The sequence below is a fragment of the Scophthalmus maximus genome, chromosome 12 (assembly GCF_022379125.1).
Source record: "Scophthalmus maximus strain ysfricsl-2021 chromosome 12, ASM2237912v1, whole genome shotgun sequence".
Classification (NCBI taxonomy): Eukaryota; Metazoa; Chordata; class Actinopteri; order Pleuronectiformes; family Scophthalmidae; genus Scophthalmus; species Scophthalmus maximus.
Genome location: NC_061526.1, coordinates 7,533,089 through 7,553,049, shown reverse-complemented (window position 1 = coordinate 7,553,049; position 19,961 = coordinate 7,533,089). Strand labels below are relative to the sequence as shown.

The 19,961-nt window shown below is 47.8% G+C and overlaps 1 protein-coding gene across 1 annotated transcript in view; it reads left to right on the top strand.

Annotated features, from left to right (window-relative positions):
- The window catches only part of htr2cl1 (5-hydroxytryptamine (serotonin) receptor 2C, G protein-coupled-like 1), a 107,842-nt gene that overhangs the window by 31,020 nt on the left and 56,861 nt on the right, over positions 1–19,961 (top strand). Inside the window, exon 5 of the mRNA XM_047336247.1 lies at positions 6,963–7,127. The gene's annotated coding sequence lies outside the window, so the exon portion shown is untranslated. The remainder of the gene's footprint in view (positions 1–6,962; positions 7,128–19,961) is intronic.

The following is a 19,961-nucleotide window of genomic DNA, read 5'->3' as shown; positions in this document are numbered from 1 at the left end:
GCCAAGTCATTTTTTGGGCATCTGCTGTACTTTCACTATAAATAATGAATAATCCGGTTTGTTTTTGTCCCTTAACGACGATCTATTGTCTCTCTCTGTCTCATGAATATGAATAATTCGGAGCCTCTCGCTGGAGTGAGAGGAAGGTGCAGTGACAGTCGGACGGACCGTCGCTCCTCCGGGGTGAAATCCCATTTCCATTTCCAGTCCCAGGGGAGACACGGAACAGGAAAAGAGTGTGTGTGTGTGTGTGTGTGTGTGTGTGTCTGTGTGTGTGTGTGTGTGTGTGGAGCAATTCGAGACCTTGAGTGACGAGACATTTGTGCAGAACGAGGAATCGTCTCTCACAATGTCAGGACACGTTGGGTCAGTCGTCACGTCGTCAAACGGGCCGTTCGGAGGTTAAGTGTTGAGGACCGTCATACCAGAGTTTAGATGAAGTCAGTGGTCAAGGGTCTTCTCCAGGAGTCGGCGTGTTAAGGAGAATATTCATCATCTTTAGCCTGACGTAGCCAGACTAAATACTCAGGTGCGTATTAGTCATTTTTTATAGATTTCCAAACGGACGCGGAGCAAAATGCCTCCGGACGCAAACGGATCATGTGATGTCTGTCGAACAGCAGGCGAGGGCAGCGAGGAGATGGTGTCTGTGATGTCTGTGATGATGATTCCACAATGTCTGTGAACCAGCGTTGCTGTTTTCTTCGTGGGAGAAATGTGAGAAATATCAGTCACATACTGGTTCATCACAGCGGCAGCCATCTTGGTTGTTTACAAAAGTCTCTTCTCTCCGACCATCAGATAATCGCTTGTGATTGGAACCGGTAACGGAGGAGATCCAGACCGTGAGACTGGCAGAGGGAATTTAAATGAGCTCCCAGAATTCATCTGGGTCCCTGGCCCCAAAACCTTTCTTAGTGCTGGAGCACATTTGCCAAGTTTGAGTTAGTCTCACGAGCTAATAAATATTTGCAGCACGCGACTTAACTGAAACTGGAATGGAACATGGGATACTTACAAAAAATGCATCATCCCCCGTTCCCACAGTTATGATTCCGAAATAAACCAATATTCCCCCTGGTGAATGTGTGTTTCTATTCGGGTTATGGCCCTTTGGAAAAAAAACATCAGTCGCACTGCTAATCAGATATTAAATATTTAAGCATAGAGTTCTTCAATTTTCTTCTTCATGACCAGTGGAATAACAGATTTTTGGCTCAAAAACTCTCTTAAAAAATCTAATCTTTATATATGGTAATAAGGTTTTTATGTCCCTGCTGCAGTGCAGGAGCTGAGAGATGCGACTCCTGAACATTTCAATGTATTTTTAAATGAAACATCTCGCTCATAAACATTTCAACGCATCGCCTCGTTCGCCCCCCCCCCCCCCCCCCCCCCCCCCCCGACAAAAGGAGCGAGCGGCGTTGCCGACGTCAGCGTTCACGTGATGTGACATCTCCCAGTCCCTTCTTTAAATGTTTCATCCATCACGTTGCTCCGGCGCTGACGCCGAGTTTTTCTTTCCTGAAGTACACGAACCCTGAAGTGAACCTGATGTTATCAGGAGGAGGTTGGTCCAGTCCAACGGGCGGGTGACCTGCGCCGCCTCATCACCTGCACCGTGTTTGATGGCGTGTACCAGTGCCAGCGCTGCTGTTTTCTGTTGTGGGACTAATGTTGCCAGAGGAGACTTTAACACGCTTCGACATCTGAACCCCAAAGACTTTTTTTGTGTGCCTTTCATGGTTTGTATGAACCTACTCGGGCGACGCGCGGTCAGGGACGTTTTCCTCATCTGGCGTGTTTGATAGGAGAAAGTTCTGCAATAGTTTGCAGTGTTTATCTGGACATTTTTTAAGACGTTCCTTCATTTTGTTCGACTAAATCACTTTGCACCATTAAACCAAAGGAAAGTGATGTGTTGTATCTGCGAGGGATGTTACAATTCCAGAACCGAGACCGATTCTGTGATGCAAACTGACAGAAACTCACCGGGCGATGGAGAGGTATTGCACCCCCATTATGAGATATGCTGGGGGGGTTTCCTCTCTTTCTGGTCTACGTAGCTCCTCCCCTGCTAAAGTATTTGGTATCTTCGGTGGTGACAAAATGAATCCCTCCCCCAAAGTGACCAATAGACCATATGAACTACCTGAAGTAGAAAATTAGAAATATAAGTAAAGTGCTGTAAAGTGAACGCTCTATAGTGCGAAGGAACGATAAAGCCGAGTGCAGTGAAGTGCGTGTAAACCTCGCTCGCCGACGCCTGCAGCGGCGTGCTAGCGACAGCCACTGGCGTCGGTGGGTCTTAGCCTCCTTGGTAGCGCGTCTGTCTCCCTACTGGAGGTCGAGGCGGTCCCGTGACGCAACACCCCCCCCCTTTGTTTCCCCCTCCCTACAAATCGCACCCTGCACGTACCTAGTGTGACACGTCCTCGATTAGTAGTATTCATGAAGTGCAGCGTGAGTGGGAAATATCTTGATTATGCCAACGTAGTTGTCGGTTGGGTTGTAGAAACGTTTGGAATCTGAAGTCCTGTACGTTGGTATCTGATGTGTGACAAGGGCAACTGTGGTGAGAAGGATGTCGTGCCACTCGGAGCCTTGACGCAGTGATTTAAAGCCGATTGTTTGACCTCTGGAAGACCTCGGTCTCCGCAATTACTCATATCTTCTGAGCTCCTGGTCTGACATCTCATACGCGCTAATGTTTTTCATCCCGTACCTCCGAGAAGCAACAAAACAGTTAGATTGTATTTAAATGTCAACGCTAAAGACAAGTGTGAATAATATGTTTGCAGCCCTGACACCTCTGGAACATTATGCGCTTGTAACAGAGACATCGAATCAAATCACCCTTGACATTGGTGGATCGCAATTGTCTGAGAAAATATCCGTCTGACGTTGCTTTAGATATTCTCTGAAGTGCTGCCTGCTCTTCTTTAAAATATGAAAGATGGGGGGAAAGAAATTGATAAAATCCCTGCTCTTCCATTAGCAGACACACGACTGCTGCAACCGCTGCAGACTATCCGCTGTTGGCTGTTGAACTACCAGGTGAAAACATGTAATGTGTCAAGGTAAATATATATATATATATATATAAAAAGTAGAACATCTCGTCGCGGCCCTGAGGCTGTTGGACAGAAACGGGCAACGTGTTTTTCTCTCTCGCTAGATGGAGGGCCACACGATTCTGAGAATCCAAAGGGTCTGAGTAGCATGTCGACTACATCATGTGGCAATGAACGGAATGAACGGGCTGTGGGCGACCCCACAGACGCATGGAAAACCCCACAGATGATGGCATTGGTCAAGATGGCCGTGTAGGTGTTGTCGTTGTTTGCCGGCTTTACAAATGGTCACAGTCGTACAGTAGAAGGTGGAGGAAAAGTCCCGGCAGCGTCATTCCCACAGTCTACGTCTCGGCGTCCGGCGAGACATTGCCAGACTTGCGTCATCACATCGGCCTCTGGACGGGAAAAACGTTGGGCGTCGGCCCTCCGCCTATAGACGAGCTGCTAACAAGGTTTCCCTCAGGAGGACGGTCCTCTCTCCTGCCCGCTCCCCTCGGGAAACACGGGAGTGAAAAGAAAAGGCCTTCGAGTTTCCCCCTGGAGCCGCATCCGAGCGAGGTTTGATTGAATGAATGGACGGATGAATGGGAAAGGATTGCGTCCGTGCTGTGACAGAAAGTGGCCGAGGTTCAAGAGTTCACATCTTGAAGAAGAAGAGTGTCTCGTTAAAGGTCGGAAGAGGTTCCGCAGAATCCGTTTGGAGCCGTGGCACGTGAGTCCGGGATCACCTCCTTTGACGTGAAGGAACCTTCTGGAGGCCTCGAGTTGTGACACGTGCCGCTGTTTGCGCGACAACACAAACTCCGCGTTCGGGACTCGCCTGTTTCCATGGAAACGACCGATCTTGATCCCGATGTTTTGGAAGTTGGAACTCATTGGACAGTTCCCGTCCACGCAAATCCGTTTTCATTTTGAGAAACGTAAAACCTGACTCTCCGTCCACACAAGCATCCGTGTCTTCTCTGGAGGTTTGACTGTCATCTCTCATCCCATCAGGTCTTTTTCCTTTGGCCGTGAGCTGCATATTTCTGGGTTACTGATGGTGAAAGTTGTTGGAAAGCCGCCGGCGTTCCCACGAAACGTCTCGCAGTCACTGACGTTGTCCTCACCTCATGTGTACTGCACACATTTTTGTGTTCCCTTGATATTATAAATGACAAGTAAAGTTGGTGCGGTGATCTTTGATCTGGGAATATCTGACACGTATCCATGTTCCAGGGCCTCGCGAGGTCGGAGCGCAGCTGAACAGAATCCACCGTGATCAGCGAGATAACCCACTGCCTCAGATCCTGTTCTTCTTTTGCATAACTCGAAAACCAAATGATACATTTACAGGCGGACGTGCTGTACGGACAGCGGTGACGCGTCGTCGTCGTCTCCAGTAACGTCGGCGCGGCGCTTCCTTCCCCTCGGTCACGGGGACGAACACAAAGTAAGTGCGTTGTACGTTTCTGCGTCAGTCGGTCGGCCGCAATATTGTGTTTGTGACATTTAGGCAAACTGGAACGTCGTCTGAATTTTGATGTCGCGCCAACAGGCTTTTAAATAAAACGAGGGCACGTCGGGGAAAATGAACTGCACATCTGAAAATTGTGTGCATGTGTGTGTCAATAACTCGTGAGTCAGTAAAACAAATTTAAAAGACAAATCAAATCGTAGACTTCACAGTTAGTTTGAATCAAACCAGACGAGGCTCCTGCTGCAGCTCTGATCTGATCGGACCACGTGTTCCAGACGCATCAATTAAACTGCACTGTACATGTACAGTATCCATGTACATGTGTACCATGTGTACATGAATACTGTACATGTACATGAATACTGTACATGTTAAAGCAGGGAGAAGCTGTAAACTCTCCCTCAGCTTCAGTCTCATTGACAGCAGCTTCACACTGTAAAGACCTGCAGAGAATTTCAGAACCAGAAGTCAACTAGTGTCTGGTGGAGCGAGACGGACTCTCTCTCTCTCTCTGTCAGTCCTCCCTCGCTCCTCTTCCTCTCTCTCTCTCTCTCTCTGTCAGTCCTCCCTCGCTCCTCTTCCTCTCTCTCTCTCTCTCTCTGTCAGTCCTCCCTCGCTCCTCTTCCTCTCTCTCTCTCTCTCTCTCTCTGTCAGTCCTCCCTTGCTCCCCTTCCTCTCTCTCTCTCTGTCAGTCCTCCCTCGCTCCTCTTCCTCTCTCTCTCTCTCTCTCTCTCTGTCAGTCCTCCCTTGCTCCTCTTCCTCTCTCTCTCTCTGTCAGTCCTCCCTCGCTCCTCTTCCTCTCTCTCTCTCTCTCTCTCTCTGTCAGTCCTCCCTCGCTCCTCTTCCTCTCTCTCTCTCTCTCTCTGTCAGTCCTCCCTCGCTCCTCTTCCTCTCTCTCTCTCTCTCTCTCTGTCAGTCCTCCCTTGCTCCTCTTCCTCTCTCTCTCTCTGTCAGTCCTCCCTCGCTCCTCTTCCTCTCTCTCTCTCTGTCAGTCCTCCCTCGCTCCTCTTCCTCTCTCTCTCTCTTTCAGTCCTCCCTCGCTCCTCTTCCTCTCTCTCTCTCTCTCTGTCAGTCCTCCCTCCCTCTCCTCCCCCTCTCTCATCCTCTCTCGCGCTCCTCTTCCTCTCTCTCTTTCTCCTCCCTCTCTCTCCTCCCTCTCTTTCTCCTCCCTCTCTCGTCCTCTCGCTCGCTCCTCTTCCTCCCTCTCCCTCTCCTCTCTCTCTCCTCCCTCTCTCTCTCCTCCCTCTCTCTCTCTCCTCCCTCTCTCCTCCATCTCTCTCTCTCCTCCATCTCTCTCTCTCCTCCATCTCTCTCTCTCTCCTCCATCTCTCCCTCTCTCTCCTCTCCCTCTCTCTCTCCTCCTTCTCTCCTCTCTCCCTCTCTCTCCTCCATCTTTCTCTCTCTCTCCCTCTCTCTCTCTCCTCCATCTCTCTCTCTCCTCCATCTCTCTCTCTCTCCTCCATCTCTCCCTCTCTCTCCTCTCTCTCTCTCTCTCTCCTCCTTCTCTCCTCTCTCCCTCTCTCTCCTCCCTCTCTCTCTCTCTCCTCCATCTTTCTCTCTCTCTCCCTCTCTCTCTCTCCTCCCTCTCTCTCTCCTCCCCCTCTCTCTCTCTCTCTTCCCTCTCTCTCTCTCCTCCCTCTCTCGTCCTCTCGCTCGCTCCTCTTCCTCTCTCTCCTCTCTCTCTCTCTCTCTCTCTCCTCTCTATCTCTCTCCTCCCTCTCTCTCTCTCTCTCTCCTCCATCTCTCTATCTCTCTCCTCCATCTCTCTCTCTCTCCTCCCTCTCTCGTCCTCTCGCTCGCTCCTCTTCCTCTCTCTCCTCTCTCTCTCTCTCTCTCTCTCCTCTCTATCTCTCTCCTCCCTCTCTCTCTCTCTCTCTCCTCCATCTCTCTCTCTCTCTCTCTCTCTCTCTCGTCCTCTCGCTCGCTCCTCTTCCTCCCTTTCTCTCTCTCTCTCCTCCATCTCTCTCTCTCTCCTCCCTCTCTCGTCCTCTCGCTCGCTCCTCTTCCTCTCTCTCCTCTCTCTCTCTCTCTCTCTCTCCTCTCTATCTCTCTCCTCCCTCTCTCTCTCTCTCTCTCCTCCATCTCTCTCTCTCTCTCCTCCCTCTCTCGTCCTCTCGCTCGCTCCTCTTCCTCTCTCTCCTCTCTCTCTCTCTCTCTCCTCCCTCTCTCTCTCCTCTCTATCTCTCTCCTCCCTCTCTCTCTCTCTCTCTCTCCTCCATCTCTCTCTCTCTCCTCCCTCTCTCTCTCCTCCCTCTCTCGTCCTCTCGCGCGCTGCTCTTCGGTTCTTTAAACTTTCCTTTGAACGCAGACGGATTTCTCTCCATCACCTGACCCGACACACCGAGCAGCTGCTGTTGTTTCGCCTGGTACTTTGAGGAGGATTTAATATAATAATCTTCCTCCTCTCATCTCCCGTGTTGGCGCAGGACGCGTCTGGCCGCTGCGCACCGGAGCGGGATGGACCGCAGGACGGGTCCGGTGCGTCCGCCTCGGAGCTCCGCCGGCGCGTCGGGGACAAGAGCCTGAGCGACTCATTCCTCAGCCAGCGGCTGCAGCCCGCGGACAGACCGGGAGGAGACCGTCTGCAACCGGTGAGTGGATCTTCCGTGGCCTCATTAAAAACCACACACACACACACACACACACACACTGAGCCGAGGCGGGGGAGCAGGTCTGCGCTGTGCGCACCGCGGACGGTGATGGAGATGGGTTGGATGTCAGAGCTGCTCGCAGAGCTGTGTGTGTGTGTGTGTGTGTGTGTGTGGAGACATGTGAGATGGAAGTTTGTCATATTTGATAAGAAGAAGTTTGAGCAGAGAGACAAAGAGAGAGAGAGTGTGTGCGACATCGTCACGTCCAGTGAGTTGACAAATGAATGGTGGAAACTTGAGCTGCGTTTTTACGCATCGCGTCGTCCGTTGTGCAGAAAAAACGCCCACATCAAGAGATTCTAGTGTTTTTATTTTTCAATGTTCTTGAAATTACATTTTTTTCCCACCGTGAATGAAAATCAATTCATAATCAGAGAGGCTCAGACTCTCTCTCCCTCCTGAGGTTTGAGATTCGACCCGTTGACTCGTGGAGACGCTGCGCGTCTTGTTGCTGGTTTCATCCAGTGAGGAAGAGGAGGAGGAGGATGAAGAGGAGGAGGAGGACTGTGAGGGTGTGGCCATCCTCTGCTCTGCTCAACGGCTCGTTCAGCTTCAGCAGCAAATACCTGCATCAATCACCCAGTGTGTGTGTGTGTGTGTGTGTGTGCGCGTTTTGGATGTCCCACTAATCCAGGGAGGATTAAAGCCCTGGGGACATTTTGGGGTCCTATAATTTATTTTTTTCCGTCTCCTTTCCTCGAGAGAGAGAGAGACGGAGCCACACACACACACACACACACACACACACACACACACGCCATGTCCTTCGGAGGCTGTTGCTCCCACCTCGTGCCCAATGGGAGTGTGATTATTTTCCGTATCCAAGGCTGCCGGTCCCACCAAGGGATGATGTCAGACCCTGTGCTACAGTGGCAGAGGTCAGCAGAGGTCACCAGGAAACACAGGACAGAGTATAGAAACTGTTTTTTTTTAGACGAGGTATCCGATCTGTACATATAGATTCACTTGCTCGCCGGCTCTTCCGATACTGGGATCAGAATCTGAACATCTCTGACCAACTTCCTGTCTCTGTCTCTCAGTTCAGTTCAGCTCGATCTCTCTCCCTCTCTCTCTCTCTTCCATCCTTTTCTCGGTCTCCGTTCAAATTCCATTTCAATTCAAATGACTTTATTGGCAGTGAAACGTGAAGAAGCGTTGAGACAGAGATGGACTCTCCGGCAACGTGCGGCGGTTCGCAGGGGTTTCGCTTCATGTTGACGGTCGAAGGTTTGATTCTTGCTCTGACGCTCAGTGATCAATCTTCTCATCTTCTTCTTCTTCTTCTGGATAAGACACGCCCACCAAAATGGCTGACGGTCGGACAGACGGGTTGATTTGTCAGACGAACGTAAACGTGACGCTACACGAGAAGTTAAAACGACGGCCAGACGTAGTCGGCCAGATGTCTTTAAATAAACTTCTGTCTCACATGCGAGCAATAAACCATTTCTGCCTCAGGGATTCTTCCCCCCCCCCCCCCCCTTTTTGAAAATGTCACATCCATCCATCCCAGCTCTTATCCGACAATAACTCTAGGAGGATGAGCTCAGATTGCAGGAGTGAAGTGGAATGTGGTTGTGTGCGAATGTCTTTCTGTCTTTGGCTTTGAGACCTGACTCGGATATTTTTCCGCTCTTCTCTTACGTTTTGTTATTAGGTTTAATATTTTGACTGAAGGAATCAGTGAATTCTCTCAGATCGTTCCCTCTTCAAACCTCTCTCACAATCGGACCTTGTCCCGCACCTCTTGGAAGTTCAAGGGCGTTTTCACACCAGAAAGTCCGGAATTCCAAGGTCCGAACCAACAGCGCACCAGAAGAAGTTTACATGACAAACCCGCGTCCTGTCCTCATCACCTACGTGGGCTGCGTTTTCCCTGATACTGGACTCTGATTGGTTTGTAGACGGGAGTCGGGAAGCCTTTTCCGTTTCCGGTTCTGCTTCTTCATCTTTGACACCTCGCTGCCTCAACTTCCTGTCGTCGGTCCGAAAGTCCGAACCATCCAAAAAAAGGCTGCTGAACCACGTCGGTTCCTTTTGACCCAGACCTCCTCTTTAGTCAGACCTTTCACACCTTTGACTTTAGAAGGGTAATGCAATGGCCCCCCCGAGACTCCACTCGAGCCAGAGCTCGTCCAGGCTGCAGCGACATGAAGACGGATGTGACCGAATCCCTCGGACTGTGGGAAGCTCGGCGCCTCTGAGAGAGATTGAGAGGTCTGAGAGAGCGCGGACGTTTGGAACAGCTGCAAACACATACATCTTGTGTTTGGCAACCCAAGTTGTCCCCTGGTCGTCTTACTTCTCCTGTCGTGGATGGAAAAGAAAGAGAGGATTTCATTTCCTCTCAATCCCCTGAGGTCCAGACTTATGGGCCACGTCGGCGCAGGAGAAAAACATCTGGAGGTGACAGACTCTCTAAAAGAAAACCAAACACTCGTCTCCTCGCCTTCATCCTTCCACTGCAAACTTTCCCTTTGTCCCCCGTCGCCCTCTTCAGGGCCACGTTGCACTTTGGAGATTCTCCATTGTCGCAGCTGGATATTCGCAAATAAAAAGTCTCTGCTCTCAAAGCGCCGGCGACCTTCAGGCGCAGGTACAGCATCGCAGAGGCTTTATCACCGGGACCTTGAATGGCTTTATAAACCTTGGCAGATCTCGAAAGGTTTTATCTGAGCGAGGGAACAGTCAACACGCCGCCGTGTGATTAGAGGGTTTTGAAAATCGGACGCAGACAGAAGGAAACTGGAAATCTTTTTTTAAATGTGATTTAATCGAAAGGAAAATTGAATTAGTTTGACCCTTTTGTCTTCTCCTCCGTGGTGTGTCGACCACACGACACGCAGCTGTCGCTCATCTGACAATTAATATCAGCAGGGTCAACGGGGGCTCCTTATAATCTACTGTAATCTCAGTTTCTAATCCGCGAGCGTGAATGTAAATACCCCGGAACACTTTCAATTGGTTATTGTGACGGTTGAAACAGCCAATAGGGAATATGTACATTACTGTAAATACGACAGGAGGATCGAGTCCCATTGACGTTATTAAAAGCTCTTATACAATATTCCTACAACAGTATTATAGATAGACGGGGATTTATGTTGCACAATGCACACGTCTGGTTTCATGGTTGAAGCTTATTATTAGAATACATAACGTGTTTCACAGTCCAGCTGTTCGTGGAATTCCTGGAAACAGAAATCTGTTTTATGGAAAAAGATCTGTTCTCATGTTGGCACAGTTTATTTGAAAATAAACTTGTGTAAACGTTTCAGGGAAAATATCTCATCAAGTGTCCGGACAGAGGTTTTGCTTGGATGGCGAGAGGTCAGCCATCACATTTTCCTCTCGCATCCGAGCTCAAGTCCAAGGGGTCGAGCCACGGCCAATTAAAATCCACGGAATCATCCGAATTACCAGAAAGGGAAGAAAAAGAACAGGATCTGGACACGTGGCGAGAAAAGAATGTTTCTGACAGATACGCCGTTTTCCAGCTTCGGACAAACGTCTGTAATTCACGTGTCAAAATCGAAACAATCTGAATCGTCACCTTTGTTTATCCTCCGTCTGAATATCCATCTGGTCGTCTCTTAGGATAACTCGATTATCTGGAACGACTCCGAGCGAAGGGCGATCGGCTCATTGGAATTCCGGGGGGGCCTCGTCCGTTTACCCGTTTCGCTGTAATGCAACGGGTGAATATGAATGTTCAATAAGGGAAAAACATGTAAGATTCATGAGGCGTTAAGTGAACTGGCTCCGGGCTAAATCGACGGAACGGGAGAAAAAAGGAATGGGAGAAAAAAAGGAATAAAAATGTGATTTAAAAAAATTCTCAGAATGCGGTCGCAGCATAATAGTCGCCTTATTACGGTGAGATTATTTTTTAATGAATAAAGAGTCGCCGGTGGACGAACGGTCTTTCAGAACAAGATCTATGTCCTGACCTTTGACACTTTGGTCTGTTCCGGCCTCACGAACACGAGCCTTGATTTCATTCCGACTGGAATTGGAATATTATCCTTTGGATACTTTGACATATTCTAGCCTCAGTTTTTCTTGTTTTTTTCCTCTGCGTTCCATATTTCAGTATGTTCCATGTTACTGGATCATGATTCGTTAATCGTATTCCTTAGATCCTTTTTCCAACTTCTATAGAACAAGATTATTCAATAGGAGTCAGGATATCATTTTGGGGATATTCAGAAGAAGACATTTGAACATGTTCCAGCCCTCGCAGGACACTGACAGCGAATATCAATCACTGTCCGTCGTGTTCCCAAAGTGTCCTTCCTTTTGTTTTTCTTCATCTGCACCAGAGAAATGAAATGAAAGAAAAGACGGTGACGTCAGTTTTTTCCTTGACAATAATCTCACCGCACTTCTGTCAGGTTCTTCATCTCGCATGAATCCGAGGTGAATCTCTCGCGTCACGACGTGCTTATTTCTCTCGGATCACGCGTGAGTAGCGCGGCGGCGTGTGAATCGCGTCCTTGTAGATTTCCCCCGTGGCTCGTTCCCCATTCATACGCGTCTTTCTCCGACTGCAGATGAATTTCACCGTTTCCTTCCTCGTTGGATCTGCTCCCGGTCGTCAGACTGTCGCCGGAGAGAGAGACCAGACACCAGGGAGTAGATCAGAGAGGAGGAGGAAGGTGGGAAGAACATGAACGTCAAGAGGTCAGAGTTCAGATGATGTGTACCTGGAAAACACCCACATCGTATTAAGTGAACACTCCCCATGTTATAATGCAGATGAGGCCCATTCCCCTTGAAATCTACAGAGCAACATGTGAACATTGTCTCTGCCAAATTGGATGTTGATAAAGTGAAGCAGAGCAAAGTTACAGGCTTTGGCCCGGACGTTTATGTCTCTCGGTTTTGTTTATCAGAGACACCAGAGTTCATCTTCTCTTCAAACCATCTTTGTTGTGCTGCGTAATCGCGTCTGAGCCGCCAGCAACTGGCTTGTGTTGATTGACGGACGTGGGTCATTTATTCCAGTGGAGAATGGTCTTGAACTGGGGAAGACGTTCTCCTGGTCGGGGGCTTTGTTGTTGTATTTCGTTCAGATTTAATGGAAATCTGGATCAAGTGAATCAATTACTCGCTGTTGTCAGTCAGGACAGTTGTGGCGTCACCAGGGGGGAGGACGGACTTCCTGCCGGTCCCGACGTGAGCGCCTCACTTCCTGACGCGACCTGCGATGCAGGAAGTCCCGCGGCTGCATCGGCTCCTGACGGCTCCGACGCTGATCTCTGCTTCACGCTCCCCACAGACGTTCACTCAGTTCCACTCTCCAGGTGAACAATCCCACCTGAGTGTGTTCACACACACACACACACACCTGAGAGGGATGTCACGTAGCGACGACGGCGGCGGCTCCCACGCTCCCGCGCACACGCACGCAAATGTTATCCCTGCTGTCAGACACACGACGCCTTCCCCCGCCTGTCCCGAGGGTTCCCGCAGAGTCTCTGTCCCGGGAAAAAAGGATTTGCTTCACATCTGTCAGTGTGTGTGTGTGTGTGTGTGTGTGTGTGTGTGTGTGTGTGTGTGTGTGTGTTTGAGTACAGTATGTGTACGTTGGTTTGAGCAGCGTCGAGACTTCCCACAATTCCCTGATGTCGTTTGTCAAGTGCTGCAGGAGCTTAAAATATGGATGAGTGAGCGCACACACACACGCACACACACAGACACACACACACACACACACACACACACACACACACACACACACACACACACACACACACACACACACACAGGCTGCATGAATTCAATTAAGCTGCAGGATAAAATGTTAATGTAATGTTTGAAAAGAGAAACAAACTAATCTTGTACCTGATTCGTTCCCTCTTTTATATATATATATATACATATATATATATATATGTGTATATATATGTATATATCTCCTTTTTCTTTCTCATGTGCTCATTTCCAGCTCTCTGTGTTTTTTTAAGCAGCTTTGCATGATTCACATTTCATTCATCCATCGAACCACCTGTAACCGTTGTATTCTCACCAAACGCCAAGCACATTTTTCACGTCGCCCTTGTCTTCGTAGACGATCCTCCTGAGCTCTGTTACTATCAGCCCGACTGCAGTCTCTTTCTTTCTCTCCTCCTTTTCCTTCCTTCTCCTGTATCTCTCTTCACTGTCTTCCCCTCCATCTTGTCCTGTGTTACTGAAGAGGATGCTTCTGTTCTTCCTGTATGTCCCTCTGCCTCCCTCCTCCTTTCATCCTCTTCTCTTGTATCCGTCATCCCTCTCTCCCTCATCTCTTTCAGTCTCCATCTTGTCTCCACCACTCGTTCTTTGGCTCTTTTGTCCTTGTGCTTCTACCTGCCTCATCCTTTCTTCATTCATTCATCTCTTTTTTCTCTTCCCTTTCTCATTCCTGTCGTTCATCCTCATGTTTTCCTTCCACACAGCCTCCATCCGCTCTTTCTCTTCCTCATTTCCTTCCTTCCCTTCCTCTTCATCCCTTTGTTCTCCTCTTTTTTCTTCTTCTTCTTCTTCTCTCGCTCTGTATTCCACTCACCTCTTCTCTTTACTGAACTCTTAAAGAACCGCCCTACAGTCTGATACAGTGACTTACACACACACACACACACACACACACACACACACACACACACACACACTTCAGAAACCATATATGCTGCCAAAATGGCACTTTCTCTGTCTTAATGTCCGACTCTGTGACTGTCTTCAGCCCACGTGTAGATTTTTCTCCAGAAGACATTTTTAGAAAACACTGCGGCGTTTGCTGTTTGTCGCTGGAGATGATGAAGTTCTCGCTCTGAGGTTTTGAGTTCATTTATTCCAGTGGAGAATGGTCTTGAACTTGGGAAGACGTTCTCCTGGTCGGGGGCTTTGTTGTTTTATTCCGTTCAGATTTAATGGAAATCTGGATCAAGTGAATCAAGTACTCGCTGTTGTCAGTCAGGACAGTCGTGGCGTCACCAGGGGGGAGGACGGACTTCCTGAAATCTCCTTTTTTTCCGCGGGAACTGAGCGAGTAGAGCGGAGCCGGGCTGGTACTCACCTGAAGTCAAATCCCCCTCTACGTCTGGCCTACTAAGCAAGCGCTCAGACGGGATCTGGAAAAGAGCTTAGAGAGATTTCACACACACTCTCGCCTTTAGATCTTTTTCTGTCGGTCGGCTCCACGAGTTACCGCCCGTTGGTTGGACTTCCTGAAAGACAATATTTAATGAAGGGTCTGGAAATATCACAAATTAGAAAGTTTGTACTGTTGTACACACACTGCAATGACCATTACTCACACACACACACACACACACACACACACACACACACACACACACATTATAAACTGCTATTGTCCTTGTGTGTGTGTTCAAGTTAATTAGATGAATCAGATTTGCATAACCAATTATTTTAATGTGTTTCCTAATTTGCCCTTTTTTCTCTTCCAAGAAGAAAATAATGAAAGAAAGATAATACAAACTAAAAAAGACAATGGAAATCGTTCACATTCGTCTTTCAACTGCAAATCCAAGGGTCACCTTTTTGGAAATGCAAGCACACACACGCACACACACACACACACACACACACACGGGGGCGATCGATGAAAGACAGAGAGAGAACAACAGATGGTGAAAGAAAAGCAAACGACAGAGAGAAAGAGAGAAGCCAGCAGCAGTAAATCAGAGAAATGGGGGGAAAAGATAAAAACAATAATAAAAAAAATGGTTATTGAGACAAACAGATGAAACGTAACATCATCCGAGGTCTCCTCAGAGTTACACGTCTGTCCGAGCGATTCAATACAAACATCGGTTCTATATCATCAAACGACAATGAAGAAAATATAAATGTGGCTGCAGCAGTTCAGAGACGTTTATGTATCAGGAATTTATTAACGTAGGATAAAATTCTTTAACGTGGCGACGATGAGGAACAAAAATCAAGACGACGAACAACCAGAAAACAGACAAAACTAATTTGATAACGACACTTTAGATTAGACTCAATCAGAGGAAAGGAAAGATGATCGGTCTGTGAAGGAATAGGAATAAAGGGAGCCAGGTATTTTTGACGTTATAGACGATTTGGAGAATAAGGAACACATATTCATATGAGCATGTAAGATGATGAGGAAAGTTAATGTAAATACATTTAAAAGTAATTAATAACAATACATTTTGCATCTCATGAAGGAGTCACTTTGAAATGTCACCATTTAAAAGTTATGAAAATATAGACAAACAAGTTTTGAGTTGAGGAAAGTATGTCGTTGTTTACAGTTTATTTATCGCAATGTATTTCCATATGATCTTAATATCAAGGTCGTATTTTCCCTAAATGATTTGAAATGGAAATTTTAAATTCATTTAATTTTCAAGGGTTAATTTCCGTAATTTGTCTGCGCGTCACGTTATGAGTCAAACTGCTGTGGAGCAGTGATGAACTTCCTCCACGTCCCATGAAAATCTGCAGCAGATGATGGAATTTAACTCGCTGGGATGAAACGTCCTCAGGTGAGAAGTTAAAAAATGGAGTTGATTCCGTCCGCTGCAGCGGGAGAAGAGAGGTTTATTGATTTCAGATCTTCGCTCTTCCTCTTCCTCTACGTTCATCCTATTGATTTTTCCATCTCGGTTCAACTTTAGCGCTCGAGTCTTTTTTACACTTTGTACAGTTCATCACGTTTCCCCACGTTCCCTCAGCTGTCGTCCGTGTCCCGCCCTGTTTCCCTCTCGATCCTGACCCGCTGTCAGTCTGGGAATAAGGGACTGAATCATTCTTTTCATTCCTCGTCACACCGGGATCGTCTTCGGCTCCGCAGCAGCAGAGGAGGAGGAGGAGGAGATGAGGAATCATGCTGCTGCTGCATCGCGCTGGAAAACAACCGTCAGGTGTTTAAACACGCCAGACTTTATTATCGCCTGCAGGGAGCTGACATTTAGTCTGACGTCGGGGAAAATAATAACAAGTCTAGGCAACATATTGACAGCAGCCCTTTCAAAATAAAATGTGCAACCTGCTGATAGCAGAAGAGGAGACTTGTGTTGCCTTCAAACCAACACGACGTTCTGACGTACAGATTTATTTTGTAGTTAAGATTTACTTCTTAAAAATGATTTCCTGCCGGATCATTCACCGGCAGTAGAGGAAGTGGAGACGCGTCGTCCATCGTACAGAAACGAGAGAGAGCAATATCATAACAGACGCAGCGGCGTTACGTACGCGATGACGCAGACGCCCCACGTTCTACTTCCTGATTGGTTAACGACTTGACGTCGCTAACACTTCCTGTCAGGGACACTTCCACCTCGTCGTCCCTGCTCGGACTTTTCACCATCAGCAGATCTACTTCCTGTTTACACCTGAGCGGTCACGTGACGTGTCTCGTTGGGGACGGAGATTATTACTGGCTTCCCGCGTTCCCACGGGGAGCTGCGGACCCCCGGAAGCGCTGTGGGCGTGCGGAGCGTCGATAAGCAGATCACCGAGTCTTGGCTGCCAGTGAAAGTCTCCAGCCGTCGTTCCTCCGTGTCCCGGCGCTGGTGGCAGGTGTCCCACAATGCCGCGGGGCATTGTTCGCTCAACCGTCAGCACGGAGATACACAGGTTTCCACGTGGGTGAGTGTGTGAGTCTGTGACATTAGCTAAAACAACAGTGCACACACACGTAGGTGACCACATGACCACTCAGTCTGTTTATTTCACCCTGCGCCCATGACACACTAATGTCAACCAGATAACCAAACACACACACCTATCTAGGCTTTGGTTTGGTGTGTGTGTGTGTGTGCATGCGTGTGTGTGTCTGACTGTGAGCAGATGTCTTTTGTCTGCCTCCTACTGCCACTGAGTATTAACAGAAGAGAACACACACACACACACACACACACACACACACACACAGTGCTGTTTTGAAGCCATACCACCAGACGTAAAGCACATTTTATTTTTCCCTTCCTGCCCCAAAACACAGAAGAAGTTTTAAATATATTTTTAATGATGGAATATCAATTAGCGAACCTTGTCACTGTCGGTAAATCTCCACAAGGGTGCGATCGTTGACTCTGAGGCGAGTCCCAGGGAAAACAAAACCATCTGCGATCAAAACGGTGCGAAGATTACAGAAGGAAAAGAAAGAAAGGATCTGAGAAACCACATGGAAACTAAAGTCGTCACGATTAACAGTTGATTCCACAGATTGTGCGTCTGCATCTGTCGAGGTGAGAAACACGTTCTCCAGTTTGCTCCGCCGCTGATAAGAGCGGACGAATCCCGTCGCTCATATCTGAGGGCGTATGGAATGTTGTTTGCTCCGCTCTCTCACACACGATATGTTGCCACATACTCGAGGAATGAAGTCGTCACATGACCGACTGTATGTCCTGCTTCTTTCCACAGTATTTACTTATTATCTCAGAAGTTTTCATCAAAAAAATCTGGACGATAGTAACCTTGTTGAATCCGGAAAAACTGAATTCTGTTCAGGTTTTTTTCCTGAATTTTCGAGTTTATCATCTTAACCCATAAAAAACGTATTTAAAAAAAAACTTAAGCCGATTAATCGATAAATAATCGAATAATTGCTGCGACTCAAAATAAAACTTTATCTTTGAACCCCTTTTTAAAACTTACACATCACTAGTGTCAGCTTGAAAGCTTGAAATATTGATGGATAATCCATAACAATAATCTATGAATATACAATACAAGCAGACCTTTTTCTGAAGTGATGAGAAGAAAAGGTTCAATCCGACCTGCAGCAATCCGCTGCTGTAAATCGTCCCTGACTGAAAAACGACAGTGTCCGTCTTCTTCTATGATTTATGTTTTAATAATAATAATATATTGCTTCGTATGTGTCCTCTCCTCATCTTTTCATCTCCTGCGGGTTCACAGATTAGCTGCATCACGAGAAATCTCGCTTTGAAGAAATGGGAATTATGATGAATGTGATGAAAGACTCAGTGCTCTGGACGGGTCAGAGGTCAGAGGTCAGAGGTCAGAGGTCAGCCGCACTTCAAAGTCAGCCTGACTTTTTTTCTTTTCCCACAATCCCTTTCATCACATAGGTTCGACACACGCGTCTTCTCTCCGCTCGTCTTTCACCTCCGACGTTAGTGTCTCACTTTAACTTTGGTACAAAGACTTTGACACACACACACACACTCTCTCTCTCTTTCTCTTTTTGGCGACAAGTCTTTCATCTTTCATTCCTCCCGTTTAGTTTGTATGTTATCCGTCACGTCCCTCAAGCAAATTAAAAGAAAAAAGCAGAAGTGCCGGATTCGACATTTCCACCTGTTTTCTATAATTTTCATCCTCTTATCGGGACGTGTGTGTGTGTGTGTGTGTGTGTGTGTGTGTGTGTGTGTGCGTGCGCGCTTGTTGTGTGGGATTAGCGTTATCTGCTGTGTTTGTCCCGGTGTTCCGACGCCACCCACCTTCACGCTGCGAAGGCAGATAACTCTATTAGCAATTTTTCACCAAGTAATTGGATCCGAGCTCTTCACATTTACCCTCAACACAAAACAAACGGGCGTCTCTGTGCGGACGATTCAGGGCGAGCGAGCGGGCGACGTGACGGTGGACGGGACGGTGGACGGGACAGTGGACGGGACGGTGGTTCTGATGGAGGTCACTGCAGAGGACATGATCCATGTTCACATGATCAGACACGCGTGGTGATTATTGTCAGACGGCTGCCCTCTGTTATTATGAAGTTTCGTTTATTGATTGACAATATATACGTCTGTATATATGTATAGATTTGTATAAAACGGTCTATAGCGGGAATAGCACAATAATTGTACAGCTCATTCAAGAGGAAATCAATATTTCCATAGGTGAAGGAAGAAGCAGGTAGAGTGACGGACGAAGGCGCCTTGAAGCTGAACGAATGAGCGAATGATGCGAAGTGGACGACAGGGAGGGAGATGGATGATGGGATTGATGAGGAGATGTGAACGAGCAGTCAGAGTCATGAAGCCACGAAGACAGATCCCTCGCCCTCAAATGCTCCGAGGAATCGAAGCGTCGAAGGCGACGTGAACCTTGCGGATGAAGCGGGAGCCGCGGAGGGAGCGCGCGGGGAAGGTCTGGACGGGTCGGAGAGATGGAGTGAGTGATCACGAGGTAGAAAGAGGAGGACAAGGCGATGATGGATGAGGGAGAGTCGGTGCCACTGAGGAGGAGACTGATGGAGAGAAGGTACAGAAATACGAGGGGAATTGAAGCACATGAGAACAATATGTGACTGCGTATTAAAAAGTGTTCAAACCTCCTCCTCCTCCTCCTCAGTCCTCAATCCATAACATTCCCAACCCTTTTTTTTCCCCGACAGGGAACGTGATCCGTTCTCAATGTGTCGCTTTTGTTTTCGTACCATTCTGAATTCTGCATGAAACGATTTTCTATTCATGCGAACTTGGACCATGTTTGTCTCATTCTGGAAATGAAAAAAGTTAAGTCTGGACATTTTTTTCCTGAGCTTTTTCCAGAAGTGACGACGCAAATGTGCCTGCAGATGTTGCTCTGGACCATTTCCGGGACTTTTCTTCACGCGTGAAAGGCAAACTCCGTAATGGACGGGACTCAAAGACACTTACCGGCTTTTAAAAACCACACCGCAGTGCTTTTCACGAGCAGCTGGTGGAACAGGATACGACCAGTTTGTGTTTCACCTCCTGCGTCTCAGTCAACTGTGGACCCATGATTCTGACCTGATCTCCGCCTGCTGCTGCTCCTCATGCTGCTCGGACACTTTTCATT